This window comes from Callorhinus ursinus, unplaced genomic scaffold (assembly GCF_003265705.2).
Source record: "Callorhinus ursinus isolate GAN/ISIS: 27379988/994484 unplaced genomic scaffold, GSC_fseal_2.0 scaffold3, whole genome shotgun sequence".
NCBI lineage: Eukaryota > Metazoa > Chordata > Mammalia > Carnivora > Otariidae > Callorhinus > Callorhinus ursinus.
In genome coordinates, this window is record NW_027397065.1 from 30,812,592 (window position 1) to 30,828,025 (window position 15,434).

At 45.7% G+C, this 15,434-nt stretch overlaps 1 long non-coding RNA gene across 2 annotated transcripts in view; it reads right to left on the reverse strand.

The window, feature by feature from the left end:
* Positions 1-780: 780 nt before the first annotated feature.
* Positions 781-15,434, reverse strand: part of LOC141371895 (uncharacterized) — a 180,919-nt gene continuing 166,265 nt past the window's right edge. Inside the window, exons 4-5 of one of the 2 annotated variants that reach the window (XR_012377204.1) lie at positions 14,611-14,737; positions 781-1,792 (exon numbers count right to left, since the gene is read on the reverse strand). This is a non-coding gene — a long non-coding RNA (uncharacterized lncRNA). The remainder of the gene's footprint in view (positions 1,793-14,610; positions 14,738-15,434) is intronic. The other variant, XR_012377202.1, reaches the window with a different exon arrangement.

The following is a 15,434-nucleotide window of genomic DNA, read 5'->3' on the forward strand; positions in this document are numbered from 1 at the left end:
ACCACAAAGATAAGAATGTAGGGATCCGAAGGGGTACGTGCACCCCAATGTTTATAGCAGCAATGTCCACAATAGCCAAACTGTGGAAAGAGCCAAGATGTCCATCGACAGATGAATGGATAAAGAAGATGTGGTATATAGACACAATGGAATATTATGCAGCCATCAAAAGGAATGAGATCTTGCCATTTGCAACGACGTGGATGGAACTGGAGGGTGTTATGCTGAGTGAAATCAGTCAATCAGAGAAAGACATGTATCATATGACCTCACTGCTATGAGGAATTCTTAATCTCAGGAAACAAACTGAGTGTTGCTGGAGTGGTGGGGGGTGGGAGGGATGGGGTGGCTGGGTGATAGACATTGGGGAGGGTATGTGCTATGGTGAGCACTGTGAATTGTACAAGACTGATGAATCACGGATCTGTACTTCTGAAACAAATAATGCAATATATGTTAAGGAAAAAAAAAAGAAGAAGAAGATAGGGGAAGAGTGAAGGGGAGTAAGTCGGAGGGGAGACGAACCATGAGAGACAATGGACTCTGGAAAACAAACTGAAGGTTCTAGAGGGGAGGGGGGGTGGGGGATGGGTTAGCCTGGTGACGTGTATTAAAGAGGGCACATTCTGCGTGGAGCACTGGGTGTTATGCACCAACAACGAATCATGGAACACTAAAAAAAAATAAAATAAAAAATAAAACCGTACTCTTCTTTAAAAAAATAAGTAAATAAACAAACAATGGGCAGAGGACGCGAATAGACATTTTTCCAAAGAAGACATACTAATAGGATTTGTTTTTATTGCAGAGAGTTACATTTCATTGATGAGAAGTTGTTGTAGAGTTGAATTTTTTCTTTTTTTGGGAAGTTATACTATTATCAGCTATTTATCAAATAAGCATTCTTCCAAAATTGTGGTTAAATAATCTGTTTTCCTTCTGTTATTTCTATGGCTCATTTTAATAATTTGCTTTTTTATACACTTGGTGTTTATTTTTTCATATCATGTAAGGTATAATTCAAATTATCTATAAATTGTGATCCAGTTATAGAAAATGATTAAATAAGTTTTGATGATTAAAAAAAAAAGATTCTCTCTCTCCCTCTGCGTCTGCACCCCCACCCCCACCTCTCTCTCCCTCTCTAAAAAGAATAAAAGAAAATTTTCTAAAGACCTTAAAAATATGTGTAGTATGTTCTTCCATACCACTTGAATCTTGTTCAATGAGAATACATTTATGTGCTACTACAGTGTTGTGTTTTTAACGATTAAATAGACACAGTAAGAAAAACCTCTGCTGAACTGTAAATCTTCAGCTGGTAAATATCCACTATTATGTCATTCTATTTATTTTTAATATGGTCACTATGCTTATTATAGTATTATTACTGATATTGTTAACATTTAGAGTAGTTCTGGAATTGCAGGGAGCCGGCTGCCTTCCTGCTCCGCCCCCCGCCACCACCTGGGTCATTTTCCAATTTTCCAGCTTCGCCACTTGACTTGGCCCCAGGAAGCTCGCGCTCGCAGACCTCCGGCTGTCGGCAGTGCGTTTGTCTGCCCACTAGGGGGAGCTCGCAACACCTCCTTGTCGGCCCCGCAGGCACCGCAGAGGCTGAAAAGCAGGCTCTTCATGAAAGGCTGGACGGCGGGACCGCAGGACCTCCGCCACTGTGGGCTGAAGAGAACCTGCCAACCCCAGTGCAGAACTTCTGGGATCTCTGACATCCACCTCAATTCTCTGCTCCCTTCTTCTTTTTTCCCCTGCATAGCTGGCTGGCTGCTGGCCCCTGGGTGAGATTGAAAATGCATAAAATTCAGTAATTAATTCGGGAGACTGATTTGGGGAAATACAGCTAAATCAACCAATGCAGACTACCTTCTGAGCCTTGAACATTGAAGAGGGCTACACAGAAGTGGCAATGGAGCAGCCCTTGGGCCAGATCTGGCCCCCAGATGTCTTCTGTTCAGCCTTCACGGTGTCTGAAAACCTGAATTGGGGGTCAGTTTTAAAACTGGGAGACTTCACATAAAATCCAGATTTCTGTTTTTGCTTATAAAATGGGGTGAAAGGAGCCCACGTCATCACATGGTAACATCTCTCTGGGGCTGTGGAGTGGCATACACCCCAGCTCACCACAGTCCTCACCAAGCCCTATTGCCTCACCTTGGGACCACCTCATTGCCCATCACCTGTCATGCCTGCTATGTCACCTGCCTGGCCCTGTGGGCATCTGGATATGCCACCCAGACCGAAGGAAAGCCTAGATTAGTCAGATACCCTGAGAACAGGCCAGTTCCCATCAGTCACATTTTCTGGTCAACCACTATTTAAGAAAAACCCTTGAGGTTGCAAGGATTTCAGGGAATGGATTTTTTAAAAATTATATAATATGTTGCCATGCCTCTGTGCCATCATTGCAACCACTGTGAAAACACAGAAGCAGATACTGGAGTTCAGGCCTGGGTGACCTTGAACACTCAAAATTTCCATGCCTTAGTTTCCTTGCCTATAAAATGGGGATATTAATAGCCTCATAGAATACTTTGGAAATGAGGGAGACAACCCACATCAAAGCATTTAGCCAGTGCCTGGCACATACCAAAAGTCAAATAAGTGTTAGCAATGGTTATTATTAATCATTACACAGGGCAGCTGAACCCATGGAAAGGTGAGGCCAATGGTTCTCAAATTTGAGTGCACATCAAGGTCACCTGGAAGTCAGGTTGCACACAGATGGCTGGGCCCCACCCCCATAGTTTCTGATTCGGTGGGTCTGGGCTGGGGCCTGAGAATGTGCATGTTTTAGCGAGTTCACATGTGATCACTGATCAGCTGAGCATACTTTGAAACTGCCCCTGTGCATACTTAAAGGCAAACTTACTAAAGGCAGAGTTTAAAATATGTGCTACACATTGGCCTACTTCTCTTTGAAAGAGTCATGGTAACTCTTCAAAGCATTAACATATATAAAGTACTTTCAAAAGTGCCTCGCATTTGGCAGGAAAAAAAAACCAGTGCCTAGCAAATAATGCTCAATAGGTAAGAATTATTAATAATTAAATGGAGAGTTACCAGGAAAATCTAAAATGAAAGAGAAGGACAGAGGGAGAAGGGGACCCTGGGCATTTGGGCTAGGGGCTTTGCAAGGGCATCCCTTCAATCCCCTCAAAGCCTTTGAAGGAGCATGTAAGGAAAACAGTTCTTGGAAATGAGGGGCCACATACCAGGCCGCTGGTACGAGGTAGAGACCACCACCGAACCCAGGTCAGTCTGCCTCCATGGGGCCTGGGGTCTTCCCAGTCCCCATTGGATTAGCTTGGATGAGCTAGAGCCCCTCTGAGCTCTAGCTAATCCAAGTTTCACTACTGATCTACAAGGGGCTGTGTCCTGAGTAACCTACAAAGGGCCTACACACCCTGTGGTCCAAGGTTGGAACTCACTGTAGAGGATACAGAGTAGGAAGGTCAGGCACACAGGTACTAGGAGGAGGAAGAAAAGGAGGTGCACACAAGGAATGCAATGGGGCAGGGGGAGCCATGCAACTGCAGTCGGCCCTGGTTTGGGGTAGGCCACCCAAGGGAGGCAGGCCTAGCCATATCTAACCCTGCCCTTCGTCCCCCAGATTAGTGAAGGGCAGAGGCTCAAGGGGCAAATAGCCCCAAACCATCTCCAAATCCTATTGGACCCAGAAGTTTAGACAGGGCTGATCCTAGATCCCCAAAAGGCTCAAGCCCATTTCCAGGATTGTAGGGCTGGGAAGTGCCCCAGTTTATGCAGCCCCTTAGGCTAAGACATGGCCAAGGATGGCTGCTCACAGGAGGAAAGGACAGCATGTAGGTGTCACACACTGTGCACGGAGCCCCCTGCAGTGTACAACGCAGCAGGGACGGAAAGAGAACGTGGCCACCATTGTGGGGAGCTGATTCTCCATGGAGGCCAGACCCCAACTGGAGCTTCAAGACATCCAAGGACTCTGAATATGAAGCTGACCTTCCAAAAAGTTATGAAATTTGCACATTTTTCAAGAGAAGTCCTTAGAGCATATTGTACTTAATGGCTTGTTAGCTTGATTAGAACTCTTAACTGTTGAGACAGATGATATGGGGACCTCCCCTCGTACCTCTGCTTGGGCCCTGCATTTTCAGGGATAGACCTGCCCACCAGCACCTAGAACACTTAGAAGCACACAGAAGATGCTCAAAAGATATTAGGGGAACAATGAGCTCTGAGGCTGGAGTTGGGGGCAATGGTAGGGTTAGGGGCCAATGGTTATGAAGTGTGGGATTTCTTACACCTGCCCAGTAGTGGGGCTGGATTCTTATTCAAGTGCCTGTGGCACAGGGATGCTAAGATTGTCCTCATGCTCATCCATCAGAAGAAGTCAGCTGATAGACTTTCCCAAGGCTCCAGAATGTCCCAGCATCACAAAGAAAAAGTTATGTTTCATATCCCACCACTGAGCGAACACAGTCTTGCATAGGTTAAACTTAGAGACTTAATTGTGTGATGGAGCTACTGCCCTGAGTCTGATGGTCCTGGATGTCTTGGGGGAAGGGCTCAGAAAGGACTCTGGGAAGGTGGATACCTGGGGCACCTGTGTGGGATGACTTGGACGCAGGCACAGGGTCACATGGCGCTGAACCGGCATTCACACCGGATCCACATTGCCAAGGAGCAGGGAGCCCCCTGGGCAGGTGCATCCGAGGTCATTTGCTGCTCTTGTCTGACTGGCTCCTCTTTCTCTGCCAGCATCCAGACTCAACTGAGCCTAAACTTCTGCCCTCTGCCACGTTGCTTTTTCGGCCCAGGGCTCTTGTTGCTAACTCCATCCCCCTGTGCTCATCTTAAATCACCGGGTACAAAAACACTGATTTCTAAGAGGTTCCATTTTCCCCCAATATGCTCTGCAAAATGCTTGCCCCGGATCTGACTACCTGTAAGGCATCTCTGTTGTTGTGTGGCCTTGCTGCTCCCACACTTCCTGTGATATCCTGGAAATTACTCCAAGTCTTCATTAGGCAAGGTCAAGGACACTCCTTCAAAGCGAAACAGTGAGATGGAGTATCCCTTTGCCCTTCCTTCCATCCTCCCTTCTGGAGTACATAAGAGATAGCTGGGGCTCCAACAGCCTCCTTGGGCCATGAGGCAAAATAAGCATGAAAGCAAAGGCCAAGGCCGGTGAAGCAGAAATAGTGATGGAACCTGACAACCCAGTAACCATGAAACCACCACACCAGCCCTGGACTATTTGTAGAGCTGTTTTAAATGAGAGAAAAGTCAGCATTATTTTGTATAAACTACTGCTCTTCTGGGCATGGTGCTTTCATAGCAGCTGAACTTAATCTTCACTGAGAGACTGTCTCTCCCTGGGCTGATTTCTGGCTGAGATGCCTCTTCCTCTCTCAGTCCGTGTAGAACGGACACCCAGTAAACTGCCTCAGCCCACTTTGTGGGCCAGGATGTTCTGTTTCTTGAATTCTTGTTCAACTTCAGGTGGCTTATACAGTTGTTTATAAGACAGAAGTGTATGCTGCCTGAGTGTCTCTTGGATAAAAATGTCTTTCAGATGACCTCCCACTGCTTCTCTTCGGTTCTCTTCTGGACAGCACTCAGGTTGGGCTGACCTTCAGCCAATATATAAACGCACACGTGTACTGGCTGATAAATTTTAAACACCACCATACAGGTTGTAAACAGTTGCTTCAAGTCCCATTTGTGCGCTCCAGTCTACCCCTGGTTGCTCCCTTGTAGCCCTCAGACTCACATCACTCAGCAACTAAAGCCTTAACACCCAGGGAGGTGTGGGTCTAAGACTTGGCTCTAACTCACCTGCCTAGTGTTTGTTCAGACTGGTGATGCCCACGAGGCACCTCTGCAACCAAGTGTGAGTGGGAGGGGCCGCATACTCCTCCATACACCATCCTGGCGTGGGAAGGGAGGGGGGCCCTGGCCTGGGCACTGGCTCAGACCTGCTAGCATCCAGAGCCATGTTCCTTCTCACCTGGTCACTGGTGGTCTGCTGACTCGGATACTCCCACCTCTGACCAGTGAACTCATGGCTTATTCTTTGGGCTCAGAAATATCCCAGGAACTACTGGCCATTCCCCTCACTGATTTGGTCTCACTCTGTACCCCACTGGGTCCACTATTCTGGCGGATCACCACCTCCAGTGCTTGGCCCTCAGCATCCATGCCACGTAGGCACAGGGCATGGCCACCAGAGGGCCCCCAGCTGCTGCCCCTGTTACTCCAGACCGCACAGCCCAATATATGGGACTGCATCCCAGGTTGCTTTAGAGCAACCCCTCCAAGCTCCAGCCCCCATCCTTGCTTCTGGGATTCCTCTATAGACTCTTCTTCCCATCTCCTCCTGGGTGTGAGCCAATAAACCCCTCAATCACTGTGACTTGCCCATGTTGAGAATTCACCCATTTCTTTGTGTTACCCCTTCTGTTTGGGCCAGTGGTTCTCATGGGGGGATCTTTGGGAACATTTTGGAAATCCGTGCAGCATTTTTAGCTGCTCCAGTGATTGGCAGGGAACCAGTGGCACTTAGTGGGGTTTAATTTTTTCTAATATTTACCATACACTGATTGAACTGTGGCAGGCATGTAGAAGACCACATCTACCCAAGTGTCCACTCAATGCATGTACCCATCCATGGAACCAGCAGCCAGACCCAAATCAGAAGATTATCAGAACCCTCAAAGCTCCTTTGGACGCCCCTGCAGCCACGGATCACCACCACTCTGACTTCTAACACTAGGAATCTGCCCTCCCCCCCTTTATTTTGAACCTCCTAGAAATGGCTTCATGCCATTTGCCATGTGTCTTCTTTCGTGTCTGGTGTCTTCCACTCGCCATCATGTTTGTGAGATTCCTCCATGTGGCTGCATATAGTTCTTGATGGGCACATGGGCTGTTTCCAGTTTGGAGCTCTTAGGAATAGTGCTGCCTCGAACATTCCCACACACATTTCTTGATTCACTGATGTACCCATTTCTGCTGGGCAGACACCTAGGAGTGAAGAGCTGCATCATGGGACAGGCATTTCACAGCCTTGGTACGTATTTGCCAAAGAGTTTCCCAAAATTGGTGTGGCAACTGCCATTCCCACCCACACAGTAGGAAAGTTCCCCGTTGCCCCACTTTTTCGCCAACACTTACATCATCTGTCTCATGGTAGCCATTCTGGAGGGCATACTGTGCTATTGCACTGCGGTCACTGGCCATTTGGGTATCCTTTTCTGTGAACTGTCCGCTCAACTCTTCTGCCTCATTTTCTATCAGGTTGTTTGCCTTTGTTTTTATTAATCTGTATCTCCTTATACATTCTGTATGTGACTTCTCCCATGAATAGGTGATTAGTAGAAGTAGCTTCCCTCACTCTTGTCTTTCCATGTTCCTAAAAGTGTCACTTGGTGAAAAAGATCCCAAGACAGTAAAATTCATCAAATTTTCCTTTAGGGTTAATAATTTTTGGTCCCAAGTAATCTTTGCCTACCCCTTTGTTTCCTTCTACATGTTTTCTAGTTTCACCTTTCATATTTTGATTTCTCATCCCACACACCTTTTGAATGATCCATCAGACATCCATGTAGCTGAAAAACCTGTTTATGATGATCCAACTGGGAACCTAGCTCAGCTTTACACATAAACACAAAATGTGGGGGATTTTTTTTTGCACAGTTTAATATACACTGAGTTTCCCAGAATGTAACTCCTGTGTAAATTTAGAGAAGATTTTATTTTGTTTTATTTGGAACGTTACCAACATTTGAATCATCATTTCAGAAAAAATCTGTCACTGACAGCAACGCTGCTCGAGGTACATGAGTAACCCATATAACCCACCTGTGTCTGTCTACATTTCTAGATGATTCTATGTTTTAAGCATATACAGTTAGTTGACTCTTAATTCAGGCTATTAACTATGAAGGAAGTTTCAACGATCTTCATCGGATTATTGTTTACTTCTCTTAAATCTAAACTTAGGCATTATAGTTGGGAGCACGTATTTGACCACTTCAAATACGTCCCCCAGTGTGGCCGTGCCCATGTGGCTAGGTACTGATGCCCATGTTATTTTATCATAAATTACTTTTTTCCCTCTTTTCTATTATAACTAGGGCAAATATTAATTTGGGGGAAGGAATTATGTGTCCAGATACATTTCATTTCATTTCAGGATGGTCAAGGGGATTGACAAAGTATTCCCCAGAAGAAGGAGCCACTGGGTCTCGTAGGGTAAGAGCCAGTGTGATGGGTCTGCCCTGTGGGCCCCACATTTCAAACCAAATGGGCACGCTAAAGTGTTCTCCTAACCACAGGAGCTGTTTTCTCCTAAAATGGAATTCCTCTTAGGCCAAACAATTTTCAGGTAACAATAATGTTTTTCTTCTCACGTTTGTGAAATAGAAGGTCCCATACCAACCGCAGAAGAAACAATACGGGAGCAGCCCTACTGCTCAAAGCCACCTCACCTCCTTCCACCCACCATCTGCCTGCCTGAGATCACACAAGGGCCCGCGCTCGTTCTTCACTGGACTTAGTTCCACAGGTAGGGGCGTCTGAGTTCAAGCCCCAGCTCTGCCCCAAACGAGCTGTGTGGCTCCGGGCAGCGTGTTAACCCTCCATGAGCCCATAGCAGACATTCACAAAATGAGTAAGAGAAAACTTACTTCGCGTATTTTTGAAAGCAAAAGGTAAGAATTGCTAATGTTTACTGAGTGCTTCCTGTAAGCCCACTTCAGTGCTCAACGCCTCCTGAGGATAACCTTCTGCTCTCCCAGTCCCGCCACGAGGATGAGGAGCACTATTATCTACACTTTACAGATGAGGAAGGAGGAGGCCCAGAGAGGGTAAGGAAGTTGTCCTCTGTCACACGGTTGAAAAACGGCAAAGCTGAGAGTCAAACCCAGGCAGTCTGACTGGTTCTCACTGAATGAAAACTCATAGGGAGAAGAGTGTCCAATACGAAGAAGATGCTCAAAAAAATGGAAGCTCTTGGCTCACTGGTTGTATAATTCTACACTTGAACTCATCATTACCTTCCTTCTTCCTGCTCCCAAAAGAACTGCCTACCTGCCTTTGGTTTAACTCCATTTAATACACGTCATAGTGGCTTTTAAAAAGTTGATTTCTAATAGTCCAACTGCCTCAATTTGGCAGTGTATGTCGACAGAACACTAAGAAAAGTGATGTTAATCTACCTGCAAATGATAGAAGGAAGTCTGTGTTTGCACTGGAATTCATGCTATTTATGCCCCCCCAAAATCCAACCCCATAAACAACAAAAAGCACACCATGTCAAAAACATTTCCAAGCCTCAGGCCACTTCTACCTGGAAATACTTGACACAAGGAAGAACCACCACCCCCTGGGTGCTGGTTGTAACAGAATTTGACCTGTGTGTCTCTAGACCCTTCAGCATGTGCTCTGACACAGACCGAGGTCGGGTGTTGGTAAATAAAGTGGCTTCCAGCACAAAATAGACTCCACTTCCCAGCAGGTGAGACTGCTGGACTCTTCCGTTTCCAAAAATGGTTTCGTGAGCTTGGAGAATTTTAGGGAGCCTTCCTGTAGGGCCAAGTCATGGCAGCCAACCAGCCCCATGAAGTTGTGTATCACTGGCACAAAGCAGGGCCTGGGATTTTAGAGCCGAGTTTCAGGGTGAGTCTCTGCCTAGGTCTCTCTGGGCTTTTTGTTTCCCTGCCCATCAAAGGAAGAGGTTTGACTAAGAGAATTCCTAAAGCTTCCCCAGGCCTAGAGATGAGGATTCAACACGTGCTCCTGGATTTTGGCTCAGGTGCTCAAAATAGATGCTCAATAAATAATGAGTTTCTTGCCCTCACACAAGTGCCTACTTTCTCTTATTACCACGTCCCCTGCGCAAGGACAGACTGACCCTGTACGGTCAGTCCACTTCACCCGTGCCCACCCACCCCCCAAGCCCTCCTATCTTTCCCCAGGAGTCTACACTCTCAACTCTTCTGCCTCAACTATGTCTACTCCTAGACCAACTGCCACCATGGAAACTACCTGATAAATTGATACATTTACTCCAGTCACCTTCCTGAAACATCTGCATTAAGAATTCTAATGTTAGAACAGAGAGGAATCGGTAATTTAAATATGGCAACATTTGACGAAAAATTTCATTCCTTGATGATGCTAGGAAAAGCAGCATCTGGAATGGTTTCTCTTTTCAGTGTAGATTATGCATGTGAGTAGCAGGTCCCTCCCCATGACTTACGGAGTTCTGTGATCTGTCTCTGTTTCCTCCTGGCAAAACAGCCCACTTCAGTAGATCCATCTCAGGAGTTTTACCAGCAGGTAAAGGCTTAGAGATGGGCTTCTTGTTTGCTTTCTCCAGTCAGCCACCCCAAATTCTTGGAAGTGGGTGGAGCATAAGTGAAAAGTTGGTAAATAAAATTCTTTCTTTGGTCTAGTATGGACAGGCCTTGGTCTCTTCAGGCTACTTCATGGCTCCCAAACTGTAATTATTGGTTGCTTTTTAAAGTGTCCCTCTGAACTGAGAGTCTTTAGTTGTTCTAAATTCATTTGGGATCCTTCTGGGCCCAGGAATTAAAGGTGACTCTTCATTCCTGTAAGTCGGAGACCGTCTCGTCTTAGGAAACATTCAGGGCTACAGGCATGTTGTGTGGTGAGATGGGCCAATTAAAGCTATAGCCCAGCAGTCCTCCAAGTGGAAGTTGGTTCCTTGAGAAGCAAGAAGGTCCCTTGTGAGTCTGATCTCCGGCCAGGAGGACCCTTCCCTCCTCTAGCCCTGATCCCTGGGGTCCTGGAGTAATGGAAAGTAAATAGACTATCAGGCCAGAAGAATCATAGATGGTTTTACTGGTCGCAGAGTCTCCTTAACATCATGGGATTTGGGTAATGCCCTGAACCATTCCTGGCTTCTGAAAGGAAGGAAGGCCACTGAAGGTCCTATAAACTCTACCACATCCCAGGGGACTACTAAGTTCCCTTCCAGCAATCCCACCTCCCTCCCAACACAGAACCTTAATGTGGAGTGAGGATGGGGTGGGGTCTTTTGCCTTTTAATATCAGCGGTGACAATAACAGATAACCTTGACTGAACACTTTCTACGTATTGCTTCATTTCAACCTCCCAATGACCCTATGAAGTAGGTACCGCTACCATCCCCACTTTACAGAAGAGAGGAATGAGGACAAGAAGGCAATTAAGTTCCTCAGGGTGAGTATGTGACAGAGATTCAAACCCAGCTCTAACTGGCCCCACAGGCCTTGCTTTTAACAACAGCACGAATCTGTTCCTTGCCTTCCCCTGAGCCTTCACTGCTCCGTGCAGGCCTCATCGGACTCCTGCTGCCCACACCAAACCCTGAGGATGGAAATGCATACTCCAGAGGAGGGGCGACGCATGGAGCACAGCGGATGGAAGGACAAGCTCTGGGGCCAGACGGCTCGGGTCTGAATCCAGCTCCAAAATTTACTCACAGTGTGGCCATGGGCAAGCGACTTAACCTTCCTGTGCCTTTGTTCTCCCATCCACCCACAGAGAGAAGAATCCCTCAGCAGGCTGCAGCTGAGGTGGGATGAAGCATATGGGTAAAGCACACACAGACGGCGCTCAGCACACCAGGAGAGCTCTATAAGCCCTGGGGTTTTGGTCCCTTCTGCCGCCTCCCAACGGCCTGCTCAGCACCTCCACCTCGACATCTAACGGGCCACTCAAATTTGGCATAGCTGAGGCTGAAACCCTGACCTTTCCTCCTAGGGCTGTTCTCCCCCTACTCTTGCCCACCCTAACACCTGGCAATTTTGTCCTTCTGGAAGCAGAAGTCAAAAATTTCAGAGTCATCCTAGGCTCCTCTCTTCCCTGTGCGCCTCACATTTAACTCACCTGCAAATCCTCTGAGTTTTACCTTTAAAATACACCCAGCAGCTAGTCCTACACCATCACCTCTCCTGCTCCCTGGTCCGGGTCAACACCGTCCTTCCCCTACGTGCATCCAGCAACCTCCTCATCGGGCCCTCTGCTCTGCTCTCGCCCATGACTGTCTTCTCCCGCTGTGGCCAGAATGCCGGCCTCCCAGGATGCAACAGATAACTCTAATCCAGACTCCCTTCGCTTCCACCTCACCCAGAGGAAATGTCAAGGCCTAATCACGGGCCCACCAAGCCAGTCCCCTACCACAATGCCCCCCACTCCTCCTCTCCAGCCTCACTGGTTTCCTGCTTTCCCTCCTGGAGCCCTTGACCTTGTTGTTATCTTTCCTGAAAACTCTCCATCCCCCCCCCCCGACACCTGCATGCCTTATTCCTTCACTCCTCTGGTCTCTGCTCACACACCACCCCAACAAGGCAGGCTTTCCTGGCCATCCCAAATAAAACAAGTCCCCAAGTTGCCTTGTGACCATATTGTGTCATGAAACAACATACCACCAAACCTCCCTCACCTCAACCCCATTCTCCTTATTTTCTCTCAGTATCAGCTCTGGAATAAGCTGTCCTCAGATCAGGTGCAGGAGCGGTAGGAAGAAGGGGCAAAGTACTCGGGAAAGCATCTGATGGAAATATGATTTCTTTGGTTCATTGGAAGATACTATTATATAAATATATTTCATGTTTTTTTGCTGGATAGCACAGGATTGGTCCAAAATGCTGTTTTGGACCAAGTAATGCTGAGGAAGTCATTTCAGAACACATTTGAGACAGACACCAACTCCCTTCCCAAATAACACCCAAAATAAAGTGGCAAGTGCAAACTAGGGCCTTATGAGTAAAGAGGTCAGGTGGAATGTGCCATCTGATTGCAGTCCCTGATGAAGCCTCACGAAAATAATCATGATGGGTTTTTTTTAAAAGACGTTAAGTACAAGGGAAAACAAGAGAGGTAAAAATAACAAAACTTTGGGATCCAGAAAGTTGATGGATAAGAATTATTTGACTAAGCAGGCCTGACAGAGCTGAATTCCAAGCTCATAGCAAGAAAATCCATGAGCTACATGGATTATACAAGAGAATGCTCAGAAAAACTCAGGAACCTATGACACACGCCACTTCGGGAACTGAGAGCAAAGCTATGGGAGGGAGGGGATAAAATAATAGAGACTGGTTGAAATCTGTTTCATAGTAGTTAGATGCCTGGACATCCTCCCGCACTCCACACTGCTGGGCCCCTTCCCCACTCTGGCAGAAGACTGGGCATTTGATTTCCAAGAAGAATTAAATATAGGGACTCTGGACTATGTGACATCAGACCCAGTTGATGGGTCTGACATCTGGGGTATCATATTACAAACAGAGTGATTCAGTAACTATGGACATGACCCTTTCCCACCTTGCTTCTCCTACTGAGCTTCCAGAATGTGGGAATCCAGGAATCTTGCCCTCTGGACAAGAGGTTGGAAGAAACCTCTCTACTAAGTCTAACAAACTCAGGTGGAAAGACTTGAACATATTGGCACAGGGGCTTCCCAACAATTGGCACAGCATAGCACTCCACAATAAACTTCACAGTCAAGAAACTACTCATTCAGACAACCAGAGATGAAAAGACATCTGAGGAAAGCCTCTATGAGACAAGTCAGAAAACAAACAAATAAAAACAGCTTGGAAAAAACAGAAATTATGCAAGGAGAAAAAAACTTCGCCAAACTATCAAATTGATCTCCTTGCAAGATAAGACATTGCATCAATGAAACAAGAACAGAAAGCTATAAAAAAAAAAACACACACAGAACAAAAAATATTTCTTGAAAATTAAAAATGTGAAAATAGAAGTAAAAAACTCCATACAAGATTGGAAAATAAAATTGAGAAAGTGTTTCAGAAAGGAAATCAGAAAGACAAAGAGACAGAAAACAGGGAAGAAGAGAGAAAATAATTAGAAGACCGGTCCAATAAGTCTTACAATCAAAGAAGAAGAGTACCACAAAGAAAGAACAGTGAAAACTGAGGAGATATTCATCAACAAAATAAGAAAACAATGTTTTTCAAACTTGAAGAACAAAAATCTCCAGATTGAAAGGGGACTTCAAGTCCTCAGCATCATGGACAAAACAGACTCACACCAAGGTACATTGTTATGAAATTTCCAGAACACTCAGATTAAAGAAAAAACATCTTACCAAGCTTCTGAAGGGTAGAAAAAAACAGGCCAAATGGAGCAGATCAGAAATGAGAATAAACTAAGAATTCTTAACAGCATACAGGGAGAAAAACAAACAAAAGACAATGGGCCAGTGACCTCAAAATTCCAAAAGAAAATTATTTCCAACCTAGAATTCTATATCTAGCCCAATCATCACTTATATGTAAGAAGAAAATAAAAATAATTCAGATATGCAAATTCTCAAAAAATTTAACTGCTGCATGCTTTTCTCCAGGAAGCCACTGGTATATGCTACCAAATGAAGGAGTAAATGATGAAAAAAACAAAATACATGCCATACGTATTAGTTCCCTAGGGTTGCCGTAGCAATGCACCATAACCTGGGTGGTCTAAAACAACAGAACTTCATTGTGCACAGTCCTAGAGGCTAGAAATCCAAAATCTTGGTGTCAGCAGGCCCATGCTTTCTCTGAAACCTGGAGGGGAAGACCCTTCCTTACCTTCTCCAGTTTCTGGTGGGCCCACGCTTTCTTTGGCTTCTGGTAGCAGAACTCCAATCTCTGCCTCCACCTCCATATGGCTGTCTTCCCTCTGTGCATGTCTGTCTCTGTATCTCTTCTCCTCTTTCTATAAAGACATATAGGGTTCTACAGGGCTAAGGGCCCACCCTACTCCAATATGACCTCATCTAACTAGTTATATCTACAATCAGCCTATTTCCAAATAATGGTAACATTCTAAGGCTCTGGGAAAGACATGAATGGGGGTGGGGGGATAACAATATTGAACCCAGTGCAACATACAGAAACAGGATGTAATAACGTGGATGATGGCAAAAGGCTAGCCCAGGCTGACAGCTCTATACTGGAGTAGAGGGCCACCAGCCCACACTGGGCGGGTTAGATGCTCATAGATTTTTTCAGGAAGGTGAAATTGAAATTTAGGGGTTGAATTAATGATAAATACATAGAAAACTGAACAAAACAAACAACAGTAACAATAAAAAGGCAATTGTTAATTCCAGGAAAAACAAAAGATTAGTTCATAGCCACAGCTCTGTAAGGCATATATAAACATATATAAGAAACAATGAATGCTTATCAAGCCAAAATTACAATATAAATATATGGGAAGGGTGGAGGGGTGGGAAGTGGTGGAAGTGAAAGGAGGAAAGAGTGATAAGTCCTTATCTTCCACAGTTAATGGATAAATTAATGGATAAGGCCAAAAACTGAAAAGGCCAGAGTTAGCAGTTCAAGTACATACAGAGATATGAAGTAAATATTAAAAGAGTTGAAAACAGTATCCCTGGAGAAGGGGAAAT